This window comes from Lasioglossum baleicum, unplaced genomic scaffold (assembly GCF_051020765.1).
Source record: "Lasioglossum baleicum unplaced genomic scaffold, iyLasBale1 scaffold0839, whole genome shotgun sequence".
Taxonomy (NCBI): Eukaryota; Metazoa; Arthropoda; class Insecta; order Hymenoptera; family Halictidae; genus Lasioglossum; species Lasioglossum baleicum.
Window position 1 is genome coordinate 6920 of NW_027469898.1, and position 20808 is coordinate 27727.

The 20808-nt window shown below is 30.6% G+C and overlaps 1 pseudogene; it reads left to right on the forward strand.

Moving 5' to 3' along the window:
- The first annotated feature begins 9018 nt into the window (after positions 1 to 9018).
- Positions 9019 to 17226, forward strand: LOC143220372 (low-density lipoprotein receptor-related protein 5-like; annotated as a pseudogene).
- The last annotated feature ends 3582 nt before the right edge of the window (positions 17227 to 20808 follow it).

Genomic DNA, 20808 nt, shown 5'->3' on the forward strand with positions numbered 1-20808 from the left:
TTTCCAAACGTCGAAGAGTGTAAAACACTTGACGACGGCGTACATCGGTGTTCATATTCAGAAGGCGGGTCAAACAATAGAGAAAGTAGTGGATACGTCAGCGAACTTGAAAGGAATGTACATTCGACTTACTCATGGTGGCTTCGAGGCGCCTGGAGGTTGCTGCAGTGGAGCTCCCGAAGCGGACTCGTAGCCTGGTACCTGTGCCAGTACCGCTGACCGTCGAGGTGGCGATGAGCGAGGCCGCGACTGCCAAAGAGGAGGCGTGGACGCAAACCGCCGAGATTGCCGCGCTAAAGATCGAGCTGGCAGGGCTAAGGCGCCAGCTCGAGGAGGCGAAGGCCGTGGGGCGTGAGAGGGCCTTCCGGGCCAAGGTGGGCCTCCTCGTGGAGGAAAAGCTCATGGCCATGGGCTTATTATGTCCACGCTGGAAAACACCTAGGTGACTAGACAACAGGGAAGGCGGCCAAGGCCGCCCACCGGTGGTGGAGTTGTCGAAAGTGGTGGACTGCATAGAGAAAAAGGCGGTGTCAGCTTCAGCCCGTGGAAAGCATTCAAAGGGACAGACACCGAAAAGACAAAAGAGGAGTGCCCGCTCAGTGGCACCAGCCTCGGGCTCCAGGCAAGAGCCGAGAGAGCAAGGTTGGAAAGGGCGCCAACGAGGGCAGACGTGGCCTTGACCTTAGAGACGCCGACAGAGGCGGGATACGCCGAGGTCATAGCCGCGGCGAAGAACCACGTAAGGTTGGAGGACCACGGCATCGCCGCCGTAGTTGTCGAAAGGGCGATGACCGGGGGTCTCCTCCTCGAAATTGCGGGTCCTGAAATGGAAAAAAATAGCTGAGAGTCTCGCTGCGGTCCTCAGACCGGCCTACGGGACAAGGCGGTGAGGGTGCGTCGGCCCACCGAAATGGGGGAGGTTAAGATCACCGAGCTTGACGATTTCGTCACGACCAGGTGGTGACCGAGGCCCTTGCCAGGAGGGCGGATACGAGCCAGTGGCTGTCGCGTAGCGTCAGTCCCGCCAAGCAAATGAAAATAGCGTGTATGGATGACAGCAGTGAGTGTGTGAGTGGATGTCAGAACGATGAATTGTCAGGTATGAGTGCGATTGGTGATAGGTTTAGAAAGTCTTTGTTCACGGAAACTAATAGGGTTTCCAAGACTGTAAGTGAGTTTGTTTCGAGTTGTTGTGAGTGAATATGAAGTGCAAATGATGAGAATGATCAGTAAAAATGAAAGGTTGCGTTGCAGGATTGAAGAGTGTGAAAGGGAAGCTGTAAGGAATGTGTACGTGACTGAGAAAGAAGCTTTGCAAGTGTGGCTACGAAGGGAGTGAGTGGGCTGAAAAGAGTGTCTGGTAGTGTGAGTGAGAAGTGGTATGCTTTGGTGGTAAAGCCAAAGGATGAGACGGTTTAAAATGACTAGCGAGGAGGTGAAGAAAAAAGTGATGTCCAGTGTGAGCGAGAGCGTATATGTGAGGGTGAAAACGGTAAGAAAGACGCGGAGTGGTGGTCTTGCAATAGAGACCGCTACTGAGCATGACCTTAAAGTATTGCGTGAGTGTAAAAAGTTTGGTGAGGTAGGGCTTAAAGTGGAGCCCCCAAGAAGATTGGTCCGAAGGTGGTGATCTACGATGTCCCCAATGAGATAACGGGCGAGGACTTGCTCAAGGATCTGTACTCAAAAAATTTGGAGTCAGAGGGTGTGAGTGAGCAGGACATGAAAGTGCGTGTGCGTGTGGTGAGCAGAACGAATAGGAAAGGTGTGGATCTAGAGAATGTTGTGATTGAATATAGACTAGAAAGATTTTTGACGTATTGATGAGCGAGGGAAGAGTGTTTGTTAAATGGAGATGTTGCAGAGTGAAAGAGTGGGTGAGTATTTTGCGATGTTTTAAGCGTCTTCCTTCGGGCACATGATGCGTAAGTGTTCGGTTAAGGAACGCTTATGTCAAAAGTGTGGAGAGGCTGTGCATTTGATAGAGTCGTGTAAGAAAGAGTGTGTATGTAGGAACTGTAAACTGAAGGGAAGGAATTCGAACCACTCGTTTCTATCCGTGGAATGTCAGGAGTACGTGAGACTGTACGAAAGGGAAAAGGCACGTAGTATGACTAGTACTTAGTACACCGCCGTTTTTTTATTTTCATACATCGTGCATATATTTTAACTTATTATAAAATGGATCTCAATCAAAAATTCATAATTGTAGTTTTTATTTATTCCTTATCATTTGCTTACGCAGCAATGAGGTACAATCTAAGCTGTTTTATTGTATAATTGACTTCTTGCTACACAAGTCGTTGTAATATTTCGCGCTACAAAGAGAGAACATGAATAAAAATGTTGGTAAATAAATCAATCGTTCATTGGTGTTATTATTTATTGACTGACCATGAAGTGTGTGGCTTTTATTTACAATTATATAATTAAGATTAGCTAACTTCACGGCTGGCACTGGAATAGAAAATTGTATTTGAAAAATGAGAAACCTTATAAGCCATAGCTCACTATTCCACTTATTAATTTGTATCGTTTTTTATCTCCTTACATACGTTTCATACATATATGTATGTATATATTCACTCTAACATACACACATACAACAAATTGTAATCAGATATCCGAATTTCTCTTAAAACTATATAACATGTTAATATCGCATGTGAATCATGGTACCCATGGATATTATAGTATCTAAAACGTGAAGTAAGAGTTTACGAAACAACCTATCAGGTCACCATTGCATTCATTATCAGAAGGGACTGATCAGGTGCACTCGAATTTGAATTATCTAATTATATAATACACGTATTATTTAATCGCTACAACGATTGTACTAAATTCCAAAGCACACTGAGAAATGGATAAACTCTTCTTCTATCGATAAACCTTTAACAATTCGAAAGTATATCTCTGATTCTCATAACCGTTAGAACTGCGTAACCTTTAAGTCCTATAATTGTTGCTTATAGCTTGTAAACACTACTTTTTTTGCCACAAAACATTTTTGTTATTGGCTCTAGAATTTTCGTTGTATACGCTTCTGCGACGATCAATTTTTCGCCTAATCTATACAGAAATTCGAAGCGAATATCTTTGGTTGTTCTTTTCCTCTTATTCTATTCGATTTGGTTGAGAAATCGAGTTAATATTATATCTCATATCGTTATTACATATTACCATTCCTTTTATTTCACGGTAACACGGTTAGTATTATTTTCGAAACGAGCTCTGATAATTTCCTCGTAATATCTTTTTATAACACATATCAAACTGATAAGTTTTTTTTTTAATTGTTTCAATTTTCATCTTTTTTTACTAACCTTTGATTGATATATTTATAAAGGGAGCCATTGAAATTAATAATTTGACTCAGCCAAAGATGCTTAACCATTCCAACTCCTATGTACTTTTTCAGAGGGTGTTTCCACGATAAGCATATGATATATAGATATTTCAACGATATTACCAATGTATTAGCAATTTTAGAAAAATTTGTTTATTGCACTCGCGATATCGCGTTAAATTTCCTTCAATTCTTTAAAGCGCGTGGTTAATTTTTTCGACAACTTTCCGAGGAATTTGCAGTACATAACTTTTAATATCTCAATACGCATAATTAACAGAAATTAAAATTAACAAAAATTCTAGGTCTTCTGTGCAACGTTGATATAATAATGTATGATTTGTTCATAAATAGACATCTATGTAATTAACACTAACAATGCGGTATGCTTAATAGAAATACTTCAGTGAGAACATGTAACGTTTAATTTATTTAAACAACATCTCCCTTTAAATGTCACCTTATCGTACAGTATTTCATTACGTTCACGTAATTTCTCAGCGTTGACACATGTTTAGTCAAAAATCGACACACATTTGACATACAAGTTTACACACGCTCACACACGAACTACGTCTAAGTTTCTCCTTCACAACTATTTGACTTCAATCACTGTATATATATATACAGATTAAAAGATAGATGGAATATGTATTAATTTACTATCACGAAACGAAGTAAGCGTCTTTGGCTTTTCAATGAAAAGATATGGTAAGTGTAGAAAGAAAGAAAAATCGTTCGTATCGATTCTATCATGCAGGAAGTACGTAGCAATCATTTTCTATTTAGAGTTTGTGAACGTTCTCGAGGAGTCTCGGTACACGGAACGAAACGCGATGTTTGTTCGTGTTTGTTGTGTTGAAACGGAGATGAACAGCTGTCACTTTTCGTCTACAAATCGACGACGGATACTCATAGAGGCCACTCAGAATTTTCGTGAGTGCCTGTGAGAGGCTGTTGCACCACTTATGCGATCTGCATTCGTGCGTGTCACGCGAATGCATCAGCCACGCAAGTGGTCCGCAAACGTTCTCAACTACTCTTGAGGATATATGATTTTAATAGTTCCTCCATTTCTTCGGCAATCCGTTTTTAAACGTTCCTCTTATTCCAAGGGTGAACGAAAACATAACGCGATTAACATAAATAAAATTACAATCAAGTAAGACAGGATCGTTAAAAAAATATCACGGCGAGAAAATGTTTGTTTTTAATTTTAATAATTATTATCGTAAAAGAATGTACGAATAATATTTGATTAAACGAATAATAAAAGATATTTAATAATTTCATTAAAATATCATACAACGATGAAATGTGTATTTAAATTTATAAAGAATTCAAGATAATCTGTTTTTTAAAAACACAGCTTATCGAATTCGATTTTAAGTCAATATTATGCCAATGAATTAATTTTTAAATACTTGTAAACAAAATATTTGTTTAATCTTTAAATTCGACAATAGCAAGTATAAGATTTAAATTACAATTTTTCCAAAACTGTTAGATTTTTTATTATAATTAAATCTCCTTATCATAACTTCATATACCAGAATAAACACATAAATATTTTCACATCGTCAATGTTTTATTAAAAGTTATAAATCAAGTAAAGCTTTATATCTTATTACACAATGCAAATTACATATAATTTTATATATACAGGTAACCCTCCTATAACACGGTTCAAAAATTTCAAAATCGCTCTCCATCAGACCTGTTATATTACACGTGTTTGGTACAGTGTCATGGGACAAATGAAATCACTTTTAGAATTTTAACATATAGTATAATAACACTTGTAAAGAGAAAGATTCTATTAGAATCCTAACTCTTATTCCTTCTTCGACTATACTATCGCTCCGTAGAAAACGAGGTAGGGACTTCTGAAGAAATAACGACGTGCACGGTTTTAGGTATTAGACTCAACTGCCTTTTTTATTTTGCGTTGGACTTTGGAGGACACGTAGGCTCGCGATAAGCCTACGTTCATGTAGATCATTGCTACATATCAATGGCGTTACAACAGCATGAATAGAGATACGAAAACCTTTGCAAGTGAAAGTAATTTAACAGTACCATGTACTTTGCTGTCTAAAAATATACAGCTGGGGAAAATATTTTTTTATATTTGTAGTTTTATTATTTAACACTAAAAAATTACAAGAAGGCTTAAGCTTAGCTGAAAATTTTCGTACATTTTTCTTAAATGCAAATTAATGTACTAAAAAAAGCCGAAAATTTAAAAGGGAGCAGCAAAACAATCTACCTTCGTACTGAGAGATTTACTTGACATGGTAAGAAACGAACAAGTTAGATAAGGTTACTGATTTTTTTAGATTAAAATGTAAAAGTATTGAAAGTGTAGACACTGTTTTCTAGACAGAAAATGTTCTTAGTTGGGTCTGCTTATTGTTTATGAAGAATTTTATTACATTAAGGATGAGTTAAGTTTAGTTAATTTATTTTGTGTTAAACATACATTAATATTTATAATAAAAATTGTGTTGTTTATGTGAGACTATATGAAAATATTTGCATGTAAAAAACTTTTTAGAACGTAAACCCTCTATCTACGCAGGTTCTGAGTCTTCTTCAGTAAGACAACGCTTAACACAATATTTTTTAGGAACTTATCTGCCGTGTTATAGGAGGGATACCTGTAATTTAAAAATTGAAATGTTTTTTATTTTAGAAGTTGCAGGTATCAGAAAATTTAAAAGCATCAGCCATGAGTAAAATGCACAGTTTTCGATGCATTTTGAGTAAATTACGATGATTAACATTCGAACTACCGAGAGCCGTCATTTTGATGAATTACGGATCATTTCTATCGTTAAAAAAATTTTCAGGTAGTTCTAGTGTTGACATATTTTCTTCATCACCGATCTTAAGAACTTTTTGAAGGAATTATATGATTGTCGCTAAACTACAATCATTTGCCCATTCCATAAAAAATTTGTAAAAATCAACATTTGGTTTAGTTTCAGCAAGCTCAGTACTTGATTTAACCATGCTAAAAATTGAGATCCTCTAATTTTTCTACAAAAGTTGTTTTTATAAATAAAAATTCGCACATTGTGTCACAAATTTGTACTTGGCTTTTTAAATTTATTAACACCTTCAAGGCTTAAAGAGTTCTTCTGGTATGAATATTCATTTGTCTATTCAAACTATTTTCTATACAAGACAAGCTTAACCTAACCAACCGTTTACTTTTTTATATTTGTCATGGACCAGTGCTTGGACTGATTCCTAATGTTTACTTCGCATCGCTGTAAAAAAATAAAATGTTTTATCTACGACAATATTATCCGAATGGTATTGTAAAAATAAAATGATGATTTATTGTATTGTATAAAATAACAAATTTTTTAAACAATATTTTCCATTTAGGAACAATTTGTACTTACATATCTGCCGTGAGGTTATTTCATTATATTATTTTTGAAGTAGGAAAGCCTTTTATATTTAGATGGAGGAACAAACACTCATTCAAATTAAAAATACGCACGCGTATATTAACGCCACCAAACTCTACTCTAATAGCATTTCCCAAAATTATAACCTTTGTTTTTAGGTACGTCAATATTGTATGTAATTAAACGAATCGGCCTTGAACAGCCATATTTGTTTATTCTCTTTAAATCAATGTTTCCCAAATTATGTTCAACATAAAATTGGTGTTCCGCTAAGCCCTAAAATCAATCTAGAGAATTAGTTGGGTTTCGTAAAAAAGAACATTTAAAACTATGATTCACGTACATTAGTGTTTTGAAAAAAATTTTAGACTTCCAAAGTGTTTTGTCTGAAAGAAGTTCGAGAAGCCCTGCTTTATGCTAATTATTTTTGTCTATTATTTGGCAAAATAATAAGACTTATGTAGCACGTTTACGTCGATTACCAATATTCGAATCTCTTTACTGCCTTCATTACCATGTTAAATAATAACATATGGCGTTTATAATAAGAAGGAAGTACATCAGAGCTTACCTAAACGTGTTTAATTATAAAATATCCAACAGATGTGTGTAACTCTTATTAGACGTTTATACAAAAGTGTTTTATAAAACATTACAATAACCAACAGTATTATAATATTTTAAGAATTCGAAAATGCAAAAAAAGAACTCAATAAACAATCACAGCTTTATAATGACTTAAGTATATTAAACATCAATACCCTAACACGTCTCACTTATTTTTGCATTGTCTCCATTAGCTCAATTTTATTTTCACTCTAAACATTTTGTAGTTAAAGAAATGCTCTTAAAAGTCGCTAAATTGATTTTGACTAGATACATTCCTAAAACAGGATGAACACGTAACATTATCAAACCAACCAATATGTGAGTTTTAACGTTACAACAAATATATCGTATGATTGTCAGGATATTATTGGCAAAAGAATAAAGATATAAGCAAATATACAATAGATATATTTACACCTGAAATATATCTAATATGAACAATAAAAAAAATTATCTTCAAAATCATAAATAAATTCTTTATTAATTTTTTAGTGCCACAACGTCGATGTGTTTGAAGTCTGAACGCCGACACTGCATCAACCGCTTAAAGCCTGGGTGTTGGCATGATTCGCTTGTTTGCGACCAATGAGTAGGTGAAGAAGACGTTTACAACTTTATACATTTTCATAAAACACTATATTTTATTTGTATATTCGTCATAAACAATTTAACGACAACGAAAAACAGAAGCAGAATCGAAAATTTTAATTTATAATTATGAAAAAAAAACCTTAGTTATTTCATCAATGATTATTACATATATATAAGTGGAAGGAAAAATATTAATATTTAAGGAATGTATGGTATTTTTCAAAACATTTTCAAAGACGTATGGGTACTAGGCATAGTTTCTTTAATATTTGCTCGTGCCTTTGATCGGTCCGTATGGAGTCTTTTATTTCTATAGAAATAAAATTATTTTATAGAAAAGTTTATCTGCAAGTTGTAGATATACGTTGTGTGCCAATCCCGTTTCTCTAATCCTGTCAGCAGACTTTCCAGAGTAAATTTTCATTGATCACGTGTATCCTTCGCTTGAGTATAATTTAAATAATTTAGTTCCGTATTTATGTGCTTTATTCGGTATATACTGTTTGAAAATGAGTCCTCCGCGCCATGGAATCAACGTTTCGTCGATGACAATGTTTACCCCAGGCGTGAACGTTTCTTAATATTTTCTCTGAAGTTTATTAAAAAGTTGAAGCATTTTTCCAAGTCGATTTTTAGGGTCAGTAGACATATTATCAGTAAAATGAAAGTTTCTAAATAGTAATTGAAATCTGTTTCGTGCCATAATAGTACGAGGTAAAGGAAAATTATATAATGGGCTTTTCGACCAATAATTAGATACAGGGTTTGCTTTTACTGCTGGAAAGTCGTGGAGAAAGAATAAAAGCTTCCTTCGAACCGATAAGGAAGAGAATCAAAGTCATTCCAATAGATAAAAGTAGTCACTACCCCCAACAATGATCTTAACAAACTTGCCTATGTTGTAAGCGTTCGAACTTGATTTTGAAGGGAGATTTTCTTATAAAACAGCGTGGCAGTCACGTGTTAACAGTTTATTCGAACACTGAATAAAGATTGACGAACGACGCGTAACGTCCATAACTTGAAGATTTTGTTACAATTTTTAGAATGGCTATTATTAGTATAATAATTATCTTAATTGTATGCTTTTTCAGACTTGTCCTGTTCTGTAATGGCAAGTCATATTTATCGTTTTATTTTCTATATTGTTTTAACATGGAGGTTACGTGACAGCTTATTTTCGATTAAAATATTATACTTAAATGTGTTATTGCAATCTGGATTATTATAATGTTATTGAGAATCTTATTATAAGTATATATAAAAAATCATTAATAGTTACATAGTTCTTGCAATGATTAAAAATTTTTTTTTTTTTTCGTTATTACCGTATGTTATTTATTACTATAATTAGTCAGTCTATTATTTAGTTTTATTTTTCAATGTTTTAATTAAAACTTAACAATGTATTTAATAATATAATCAATAATCATAATGTTATATCATTAAAATAAATCTGCATTATTTTCTATTATACAATTTTCTAGCAGTAACATCAAATTCTTTAATTTCAGTAATATCCATTGTTCTTCTTAGGATCACCGACTCTTCTCTTTATTACACAAAAGGATATTAGAATGGCTAATGCTTTTCGTACTAATAAAGTAACTACCATCATAAAAGATCTCTCCGAAGGTGCAGCACTAGATTTTTATTTTGAGTGTGAGTTAGTATGTTGGTCAGGCAGTGGATTAGAAATATTTCAGTGTATTCAAACAAATGGCACCCACACTGGTGAAGGAATAGTTTTGGTAAATTCCAGTTTAATTTTTCCTGACGGTTTGGCTTGTGATTGGTATACAGGAAAATTATATTGGGCAGATAGTGAGAAAAATAGAATAGAAGTGACTAGCATTGATGGACGTCACAGAAAAGTTCTTTTTTGGACAGATATATATCAGCCAAGAGCTATTGCCCTAGTCCCAATGAGAAGTATATTATGCTGGACTGATTGGGGTGGTGATGTACCTAAAGAGGAAAAGCTGCAATGAATTGAGGTCCATTGTCAAGGGAAGTGATTATTTCTGATGATATATTTTGTCCAAACGGTTTTAACAGTGGATTATGAAAATGAGTTGACTTATTGGGTAGATGGAAGACTTAAATTTATTGCAGTGATGGATTATTATGGGAAAAATAGAAGAAAAGTAATAGAACAAGGATTAGACTATCCATTTGCAGTAACATTCTTTGATCATAGATTATATTGGACTGATTGGAAAACATGGTGTGCATATTCGTATGATGTTCGACAAAATCAAGCACATCCTAGAGAATTATTACATGGACAATATATACCTGGTGACATAGAAGTATGGGACATTAGGAGACAGCCATATGGAACTCACCCTTATGAAAAAAATAATGGAAATTGTTCGCATCTGTGTCTTTTAAGTATGACAGAACCTGGATACAGCTGTGCATGTCCTACAGGTGTTAAATTAGTGGATAATTTCACTTGTGCAGAAGGACCTGAAGAATTATTATTAATAGTTCAAAGAAATGAAATTTGTCAAATTTCTTTGGATTCACCAGATTATACTAACTTTGTGCTGCCATTAACAGGTACTCTTTAATATCTATCATATCAATTTGTTTCTTTTTTATTTTTTTTTAAGAAATTTATATGTACTATAATTTTTTAATGAAATTAAGAATTAAACACGCAATAGCAATAGACTTTGATCCTGTGCAAGAAATGCTCTATTGGACAGATGAAAAAGCTCGTGTAATTCGTAGAGCCTCTCTCGATGGTTCTAATCAAGAAAATATCATAACAACACAGGTGGAAAATCCAGGAGGTATTGTTGTTGACTGGTTAGCATGAAATCTTTATTGGACTGATAGAGGAACAGATCGAATTGATGTAGCCCGATTAAATGGTACAAGTAGAAAAGTGTTAATAAATGAAGACTTAATTGAACCTAGAGCAATTGCCTTGGCTCCAGAATAAGGTTGGATGTTTTGGACAGATCGGAATGAAAAGCGTCCAAAAATAGAACGAAGTAATCTCGATGGAACACAACGTATTCTTTTAGTAACCAAAAATATTGCTTGACTGAATGGAATTGCTTTAGATCTTGCTCGATGGAAAATTTATTGGTGTGATGCAAAAACAGATAAGATTGAAGTATGTAACATGGATGGCGCAGATAGAAGAGAAGTAAATACAGATAATCTTCCACATGTTATTGGATTAAGTTTGTTAGGAGATTACCTATACTGGACAGACTGGCAGAGGCGCAGTGTGGATAGAGCTCATAAACTTACAGGTGGTGAAAGAGAAGTTATTGTTGATCAAGTTCCAAATGTTATGGGTTTAAAAGCAGTGCATTTAGAGAAGTTAATGGTACAAACCCTTGTGTTAAAAGTAAGGGTGGGTTGTAGTCATTTGTGTTTAAATCGACCAGGTAACAAATATGTTTGTGCATATCAAATTGGATACGAGTTAACTAAAGATAAAAAGACTTGTGTCGTCCCAGATGCATTTATGTTACTTGTAAGAAAAGAAAATATTGGTAGAATTAGCATTGAAAATACAAATAATGATAATATTATTCCACTAATTGGTGTTAAAGATGCAAGGTAAAATCTATATTGTGTGGAACAAATTATTAATTTTATATTTCACATTATTTTATTAATATCACATGCCTGTGTTTAAATTTCTTATATAAAAATTGTATATAAATATTTATTATTATTAGTATATTTTATCCCTGGCAGAGCCTTAGATTTTAATATAGCGGACAATCGCATTTATTGGATGGATGTTAAATTAAAAACAATTACAATAGCTTTCATAAATGGATCTGACATCGAAAGTGTTGTTGGTCTCGGTTTAGAAGCACCTGAAGGATTAGCAATAGATTGGATTGCTCATAATTTGTACTGGAGTAATACAGGGACTCGAAGAGTAGAAATGGTTCGGTTAGAAGGATGTAGTCGGAAAGTTCTTGTTTGGAGTAACATTGTTGAACCTAGATGTTTGGCTCTTGATCCTAACAGAGGGTAATTATATTTGTTGTCTTTTTACTGAATCTTATGTTTAAGACAATAACAATTGTTTTAGTTTAACTCTAATTCTAAATAAAAGGCAGTATTAGAATAAATATAATTACAAATTTTCGCATATATGTAACTAATAATATTAAAAATTGTGTAATGTTTAAACTTATTTTTATTGCGGAAATTTTAGTAATATAGAACAATAAAGCAGTATACAGATCGTATAAGAAAAACAAAAATAAAAATTTTGATTAAATTATAATTCATCAAGAATGAGAAACAATTCTGTTCAGTTCAATCTGTTGACAACCAATCATACGAAACATGATCATAAAAAATAAAAGTAATAGAAATGATTAGGAAATCTTATCCAGCAGTTATATATAGAATAGTGTTAAGTATGAATAAAATAAAATACCTTTTAGTTCACTAAATTTTTAATACTGCAATATTTCTCTAGTCATATGTACTGGACAGAATGGGGGAATTCAGGAAGTATAGAAAGATCATACTTAGATGGTACTCATCGTGAGGTAATACTTTCCAATATTGGAAAAGCAAATAGTTTAACAATTGACCATTCAGCACGAAAATTATATTGGGTAGATTTATATACTCCAGCTATTGATAGCTTTGATTTACATATAAGAAAACGAGAAGCAATTATAACACAAAATATTGTGTATCCATTTAGTATTACTCAATATCAAGATTATATTTACTGGACAGACTGGAATACAGGTAAAATAGTACATGAACATATTAATTAATAGTTTGCTGGTCATCATTTATCATAAAGTTCGATCTTAATTGAATTAAAACATAATTAATTCTAATTAAAACATTAATTGAGGATTTTACTGAAAATGGAAATTGCAGTCATCTTTGTATAGCTTTACCGGAGAAAATGAAAGCATATCCAATTCTTTTAAATGTGAATGTCCTACTCATTATAATCTAGCAGAGGATAATAAAACTTGTATTGGTTAGTATACTTAAATTTAATGTATTGTATTCCAATTTTATAAACGTTTAATTAAGCCAATGTACCTTAAACTTCTCAGTTATATTTAAGATTACCCTCTTGTGCTGATGTCTTGTGTGACGTACATGTACGGATTATTAAATTTCTTATATATTTCATTGTTTATATCATGTATCTTGATTTAGATACTGTGTTAGGTTTGATAGATCATCGCATTAATTGACTTTCAATTTACGTAGATATAACGTTCTATCCCATAGCAAATTCAGTTTTTGATTTATTATGCTCGTAGTAAGGTGAACTTTCAGTAATGAACTATAATGTACAAGGAGTTAAGTCTAGTAGATTTGATAAAAAAGAAGAGCATTTTAAAAAAATGAGGAATAAGAAGTAATTTACGGATGTTGATTTCAATCATTTTACTGGTCATGATACAGGTCCATAAAGGATGTTATACAGTCATTTGGAAATTTTTTATATATTTCATTTTAGGTTAGGTTAGGTTAGAAGATACATGAAAGTATACATTGTACGAGAAACTGTTAAAATATGAAGCAATGTTCTATTATTACCTGTGCTATTTCAAATATAACATCTAAGACAAATATATTTGTTATATATAATATCTGTTGCTTATGTTTGTATTATTAAATAATTTAATTAATAATATTATAAATAATTAAATAAATCTGTTATATTCACAAAATATTTTAAAAACAATAGAATTTTGTGATTAATAATAGTTTTGTACTGGTATCGTAGCTACATTTTTATTGTGTCCTATCATTTTATCCTTATATTAAACTTTGTGTTAAATCCAACACTATATCAAGTAATATTGAAATTAAAAAATTTATACTCTTAAATATCATATACTACTTGGATATAATTACATTAAGTACTACATCTTGTATAAAGATGTAGACAGTCTAAAATAAATTAATGACAGTATATTAATGTTTGTGTTGTTTGAAAATATAAGAACATATTCATAGTAAAAGCTTTCTAAGAAGTAAGGAGTAAATGTAGTAACTTTTCTTGAACTTATTATTTTAATGAGTATGTTCTATCTATATTATTCAGTGCATGAAAAAATGTCAAGTAAATATTCTAGAGAAGCCTTATTTCTATTATAATTTATGTTCACTTAATGTTATTTATCTTTATTTTCAAAAGTAATATAAATATGCAAAATGTTACTTAACCTGCTTTACTTCATATATTAATAGTTTACAAATTCAATATTTTCAACTAATTATTAATTAATTTACTTGCGTATCTATATTTGTGTATCACATTATAATATGTATAATGCGCATACATTAATCAATTTATTTATTAATAGTTTATTGCTTTTCTTGCAGCACCGAAAAATTTTATGATATACAGTTTACGCAATGCAGTGCATCGCTTTCTTCCTGATACAAATGACTACCCAGATGTAGTTCTCCGAATTCAAGGTTTAAAACGTGTACGATCTATAGAATTTGATCCTGTAACTTAACACATTTATTGGATAGATGGACGAACATTATTAGAAGAACTTTAGATAATAAAACACACTCCAGTATAATGATTTCTGGAAATTCTGAACATCCAGTGGATCTTGCTTTAGATATATTAGGAAGACTGCTGCTTTGGTCATGGGCCATGAATGATGCAATCAATGTTACAAAACATGATAATGGTTCTGCTTTAGGTGTTGTTGTCAAAGGTGATGGAGAGAAACCAAGAAATATTGCAATACATTCAGGAAAAAGATTATTTTTTAGACAGATATTGGAAGGAAAATGAGGGTAATGCGCAGTAAAATGGATGGAAAAGAAAGAGTCGTGATAGCAACTGATCTTGAACAACCAACAAACATCGCAGTAGATGCAATTTCAAATGTTGGATATGGGACACATGGACATCAGATTGAATGTGCTGATTTTGATGGAAGTAACAGAAGAATTTTAGTTTCTCCCATTGGACAGGGACCAACTGTTTATTTATCTGTCTTTTCTGACTTTATTTATTGGTTTGATAGAGAAACATCAAGTTCAGAACATATTAATAAGTCTGGAAATGGAAGAAAAACAATTATGAATAAAGTATTTACAGATTTAATTACTGTTAATACTCCACAAGATGATGTAATGAAAACACACGTTTGTAGTCCTTTTCGCGATCATGGAGGATGTTCACATTTTTGTATAGGGACCAGCTCATCTAGGTAAGAATAAAACTTGGAATGGAGAATAAATAATATAACAAATTTTATATTTAAAAAAGTACATTAAAAAAATATTATTTTTTAGATGTTCTTGTCCAAAATCCTCGACTCTATCTAATGATGAAAAAAACTTGTAGAGCTGCACCAGCCTGTGGAACTGATGAATCAGGTTGTCCAGCCTGTAATCGCGATCAATTTAACCTCTGTGATGGTTGGGAACATTATGCTGATGGAAGTGACGAACTTGCATCTGCGTGTACGCCTGCAAATAATCCTCGACAAGAAAATAATTTGCTAGAATCTGAAAAAATCACTTACGCTATTATTGTACCTGTTGGATTAATTACAGCCATTGTTGCCATTGTTTTTGGATTTTATTATTGTAGAAGAAAGTTCATAAATAATGAAGAATTACCGAATATTTTACATGACTCAGCTGGAGATCCATTATCATCAAAACCAGCAAGATCAGCAGAACCGATGTTCGCACAACAAAATTGTAGAAAAAATTTGAAAATTGGAATAGAGACTGTAAGAATGTCAATGTTAAATGGAAGTAGCATAGGATCAAGTTACGATTGCAGTCATATTACTGGTAAGATATTAACTTACAAATTAATTAAATCATTAGTTAATAACAATAATGTTCTAATCCTTACTATATCGGAAAATATTATTAATAAATCAATCATTTTTTGTAGTGATACATAAGTATAATGGAATCTGGATTATCTTTCTAGCAATTTATATTCATGTATGTGTTCATCTCTACTGTAATAATGTTTCAGAGAGATAAAATGTAGACTTAGGAGCATTTTATGTATTTTCTGAGAATTTTAATCATACACTTATATAAAAAATAAATGGTATACTTTGATCAGAAGAAAATTTTATAGAAAAGTTCTTAATACGAATTTGTTAACAATTCTTATTATTTATTTCAAAATGAAATTATCATAGTTGATAATATAACTGCAATTTAATTATGATAATAATAGCCAATTAGTAACATTATATGTGATTATAATAATTAATTACAAAATTTATTATTATGACTAATGGAACATTTGTGAGATTAAGTGATCATATGTTTTAGTGTATTTAAACAAAAATTTTCCGTTTAACTCTTTTAATGCTGAACAACGATATATCATTATATATGCGATAACATCTTACTATTTATATGGCAAAAGAATTCTGTCTCAAAATAAATTTATAAAATGTTATAAATGGTTGAATTCCTATTCAGAAAAAATTGGTTATGGATTCAATTTTTTGTTATATTCCTGTTGTTATGTACTAAGACCTGTTTATTATATACTAACACTGTGTATACGGTAGAGTGATGAATATTTCACACTTGCAATAGCCAGATAACTATAAATGTTTATAATAGTACTCGAATAATATACATATAAGGCTTCTGAAAAGGAATTCAACCATTTATAACCTTTTATAAATTTATTTTAATTGTGCAAATAGTAAGATTATTGTTTGGCACTGGAAGGATTAAGAATGGAATACAGATAGAAAAATATTTAAAAGGAACTATAATAAAAATCTAGTATATGTGTTATGTAATAAATTATTAATAAAAATGAAATAAAATGCCTTTATAAATATATTTATAAATTGTTAATAATGTTAATGTTAATAAAAATTTTAATTTAAGGAGCATCGAGTTCGACTCGAGGGAGTTCTACAGGAGGGTATCCACAAGAAACATTAAATCCTCCTCCAAGACCAGCAACAACTGCCAATTCTACCAGGTGTTCAAGTCGTAATGCATCTAGGTATAAACCTTATAGACATTACAGAAGTATAAATCAGGCTCCACCTCCAACTCCTTGTAGTACAGATGTTTGTCATGAGTCAGACAATAATTATCCAGCAAGATATCGATATGAAAGTGAACCATATCCTCCACCCCGCAACTCCAAAATATGTTTACCAAAGCGATGCAGGAATTAGCTGTCCCCCATCACCTAGCTCACGATTTTCTACATATTTCTGTCCACTGCCACCACCCCCATCACCTGTTCCTTAAATTTATTAAAAATTGTTTATATCCTATTTTTTTTTAAATAACATCTTTTGATACGTTTTTAACAATTTTTTAAACGATAAAAATTTATTTTGTTAAGACATTTATATTTTATAAATGGAGAAGTAAAAATATTGTTTCCAAAATATTCAAAATTGAAGAAAGTAGATATTAAATAATTTTTATATATTTATATTATCAAATAAAATAATTTAAGAAAACAATTTTATTGTTCCATAATTAAATTTCATGAATTAAATGTTAATTATCTTTTTTTTTTAATTTTCGAGGAAAAAATTCTTTATGTCAAAGAAGGATTAAAATTTTGTATATAAAAATGATTTAGATAGAAATTCTTGTCTTATTAAAAAACTTTAATTTCTATTTGAAAATATCATTTGCAACATATGTTTGAATTATTATATATATTTAAATAAGTTACATTATGATTATCTCTGTAAAAAATTTATACCATTGTGCCTCTTAACTTTATAATATACTTGTAAGCGATTTAATCATAAAATATTGTAAATATTGTATGAATGTATAAAAGTTGTATATAATTTTTAGCTTTTTTTTATTTTATGAATACTATTATTAGGTTTGTATTTAATATTGTCCTAATCTAAACGTACACATATGTTATAGTGTATAAGATACACTAAGATTAGATCATATTTACAACCAAAACATATCAAACTCTGTATTACAAATTAAAAATAGGTAGAAGAATTGAAAATTATTTCTAAAGAGAATAAAATCAAAATAAGTAATAAACTGTGTGAATTAAATAAACAAAGAACATTTAAAATGTATATTCGAAGAGAAAAAACATTTTTTAAATTTTTATTATGAGATTGAGAAATACTTATTGCATTTATTTGTACTTTTATGTAATAATTAATCAAAATATGAAAATGAATAAGTTATAGTTTTTAAATAATTACATAAAGTAATGCAGTTCCTGCAATTTACAACTTCGGACTGTGCCATACAACATTTAGGATATTTAGTAAATGAAATTCAAAATTATTGTATATATAAAATGTACAATGTGTCGTGTGAAAATGATTTTGTCCTCGCATTGTCATTACACAAGCCTTGAAGAAGTATATTCTATTAAATTATTATTCTAGTTTGGCTTTAAAAACTGAAATAATTTTTCTACATTTTTCTACATTGACTACAAAAAGTGTATTATCCTATGTATGTAGTATAAATGTATAAAGAAATAAAACTTTTGTTACATATATTATATATATATAATATATAATACTTATTACTTTCTGAATAAAATAATTAAAAAATTATGTATTTTAACGATAATTAAAGAAATATATTATTAATCGTTAGCCTTATTTTCAATTAATTTCATCTTATTTTCTTGTAACTACTATTTATTTTTCTATTTAAGTACAAAAACGTAAGTGTAATTTAACTTATATATTTATTAAAATTGTTTTACTATTTACACGTAAAAATACAAAAAAATAAAACGTAAAAATATTAATAAAATCGTCGAATAGAATACTATATATACTAATTCACTATTCAGACGCACTACTTACATTAGTCCTTTTTTACTTCTATCTGTTTTACAGATTTTAGAGGCTGACGCGCCCCATAACTATAAACGATTCTTAATACCATTTTTTCTTCTTTTTATACAAATATACATATGCTTAGATTTCTTGGCTAAAATTATAAATAATTGTTCCTTAGGCAGGTACGGTTCTTTTTGACGGCAGGAGAGATTTTGTTTTCAGGCACTTGTATCTTTAACATTAATAAATTATCAAATTAAATTTTTAAACGGCAAAAATCCAAATTTAGACATTCATTAATTGGGAATTAGATTTCTATTTTGTCTAAACTAATAATTTTTCGAAGTTTACAAATAATATTTAAGTATATTGTAATTTATATGCATTTTTAAATATCTTTACAAATTTTGATGTACTCAATATTTATTAAAAGAAAAAACATTTGAATGAATTATATAAATAATATGGAAACCTTCTATATCTAACATTTATAATTTACTCTACTTAATAAGTAATTTTAGTAAGATACAAGAATCTCATATGTATATTTGGTAAAAAGAGAATATTTCGTTATAAAAAAAATTAAATAATACTTTAAAAAGTACAGTATGAAATAAATATTTACATATATATTCCACTGATGAGTCAATAATTGATTTAGAACATGTTATATTATTTAATTATATAATAAAATATTTAGTAAGGGCTAAAAATACCCTTGTTTAAACAAATAATTTTATTAAATCTAATTCAGATTTGTTAAAAAAGATTAAAAGGACGGAATATTTAATTCGTAACTGGAATTATTGCATAAATGTAATAATAGAGGAATTATAAAAATAAGTTTTAATCACAAATTTTAACAAAAATTGATAATTAAATATAGATTTTAATTTTTTAGTTATTATATCTATACATTTTCTTGCCGTTAAAGAAAATTGATTGCATGGTTGTTCAAATAAAATTTCCTTATTTGGAACAATTAGCAATCAATTGAAAAGTTAATTAATAATCAATAGCAACAAATTATTGTTTTAGATACTTTCCCAATAAGGGGGGTGGGGGGTACTTAAAATTTTGGCGCCCATATTTACCTCGATTAAAATTTTCCTTTGAAATGGCTTTCTCCTTTCTCAATTGTAAAATACTTTAAAATAAGGCACAAGTATAAACAAGGATCAGAACTTAATTGCCTAACATTTAAACAAATGTATGTGCGATTGGACAGAAAGTACATATGTAAATTTACCGAAGTACCAATTTTCGTAATGTGAATTACTTACTTAAACTAATAATAATTAACTTACAAAATACTTAAACACTAATTATTATTAATCATCGTTGCAATTGAAGCAGAAAATATGACGTTGAAGTAATTTATAACCAGTTCCAAAGGCAGAGATATCGAGCGATGAAACGTTCATTTATGCTATTCAGTTTATTGCTTTGTTTATCGACAGTCTATATTCAACGTACAGTCGTTATTTTACATTCCAAATAACAATTGCCTTCTTTCCCTAAAGTACCATCTATGTTATGTTGTTAATTCGACGTAATGTTACTCGGACCCTGAATCATCGATAAAATAATTATACGAAAAAATTACAAGTTCATCTACGTATACAACTACGATTTAATATGTTCATTAAACGTGCATATATATTGTTGACGACTAAGAATAAATAAATAATTATAGAATAAACATAAATAACGCATAAATAATTATATCATAGTGGTATAAGTTAGTATTTTATTATTATGAAATAATAGTTAAATGTTTTAAATTCATCGAATTGCGATATATAATATAATTAATATAGTTTAAATTTATACATATCACGATGGTATATTATATATTAGCAATTTATCCGAAAATTTTGATTTTTGTGAATATTACTGTCGCGAGTTTTATTTTAAAAATATTATTAAAAAAATTTCTTTCTTTTTCTTACTTACAGATTTATTTTTCCTGTTAATCAGTGCCTCGATATCGCGTTTTGTCTAATTACGTCTATTATTTTATTTTATCGCAAGGGAATTT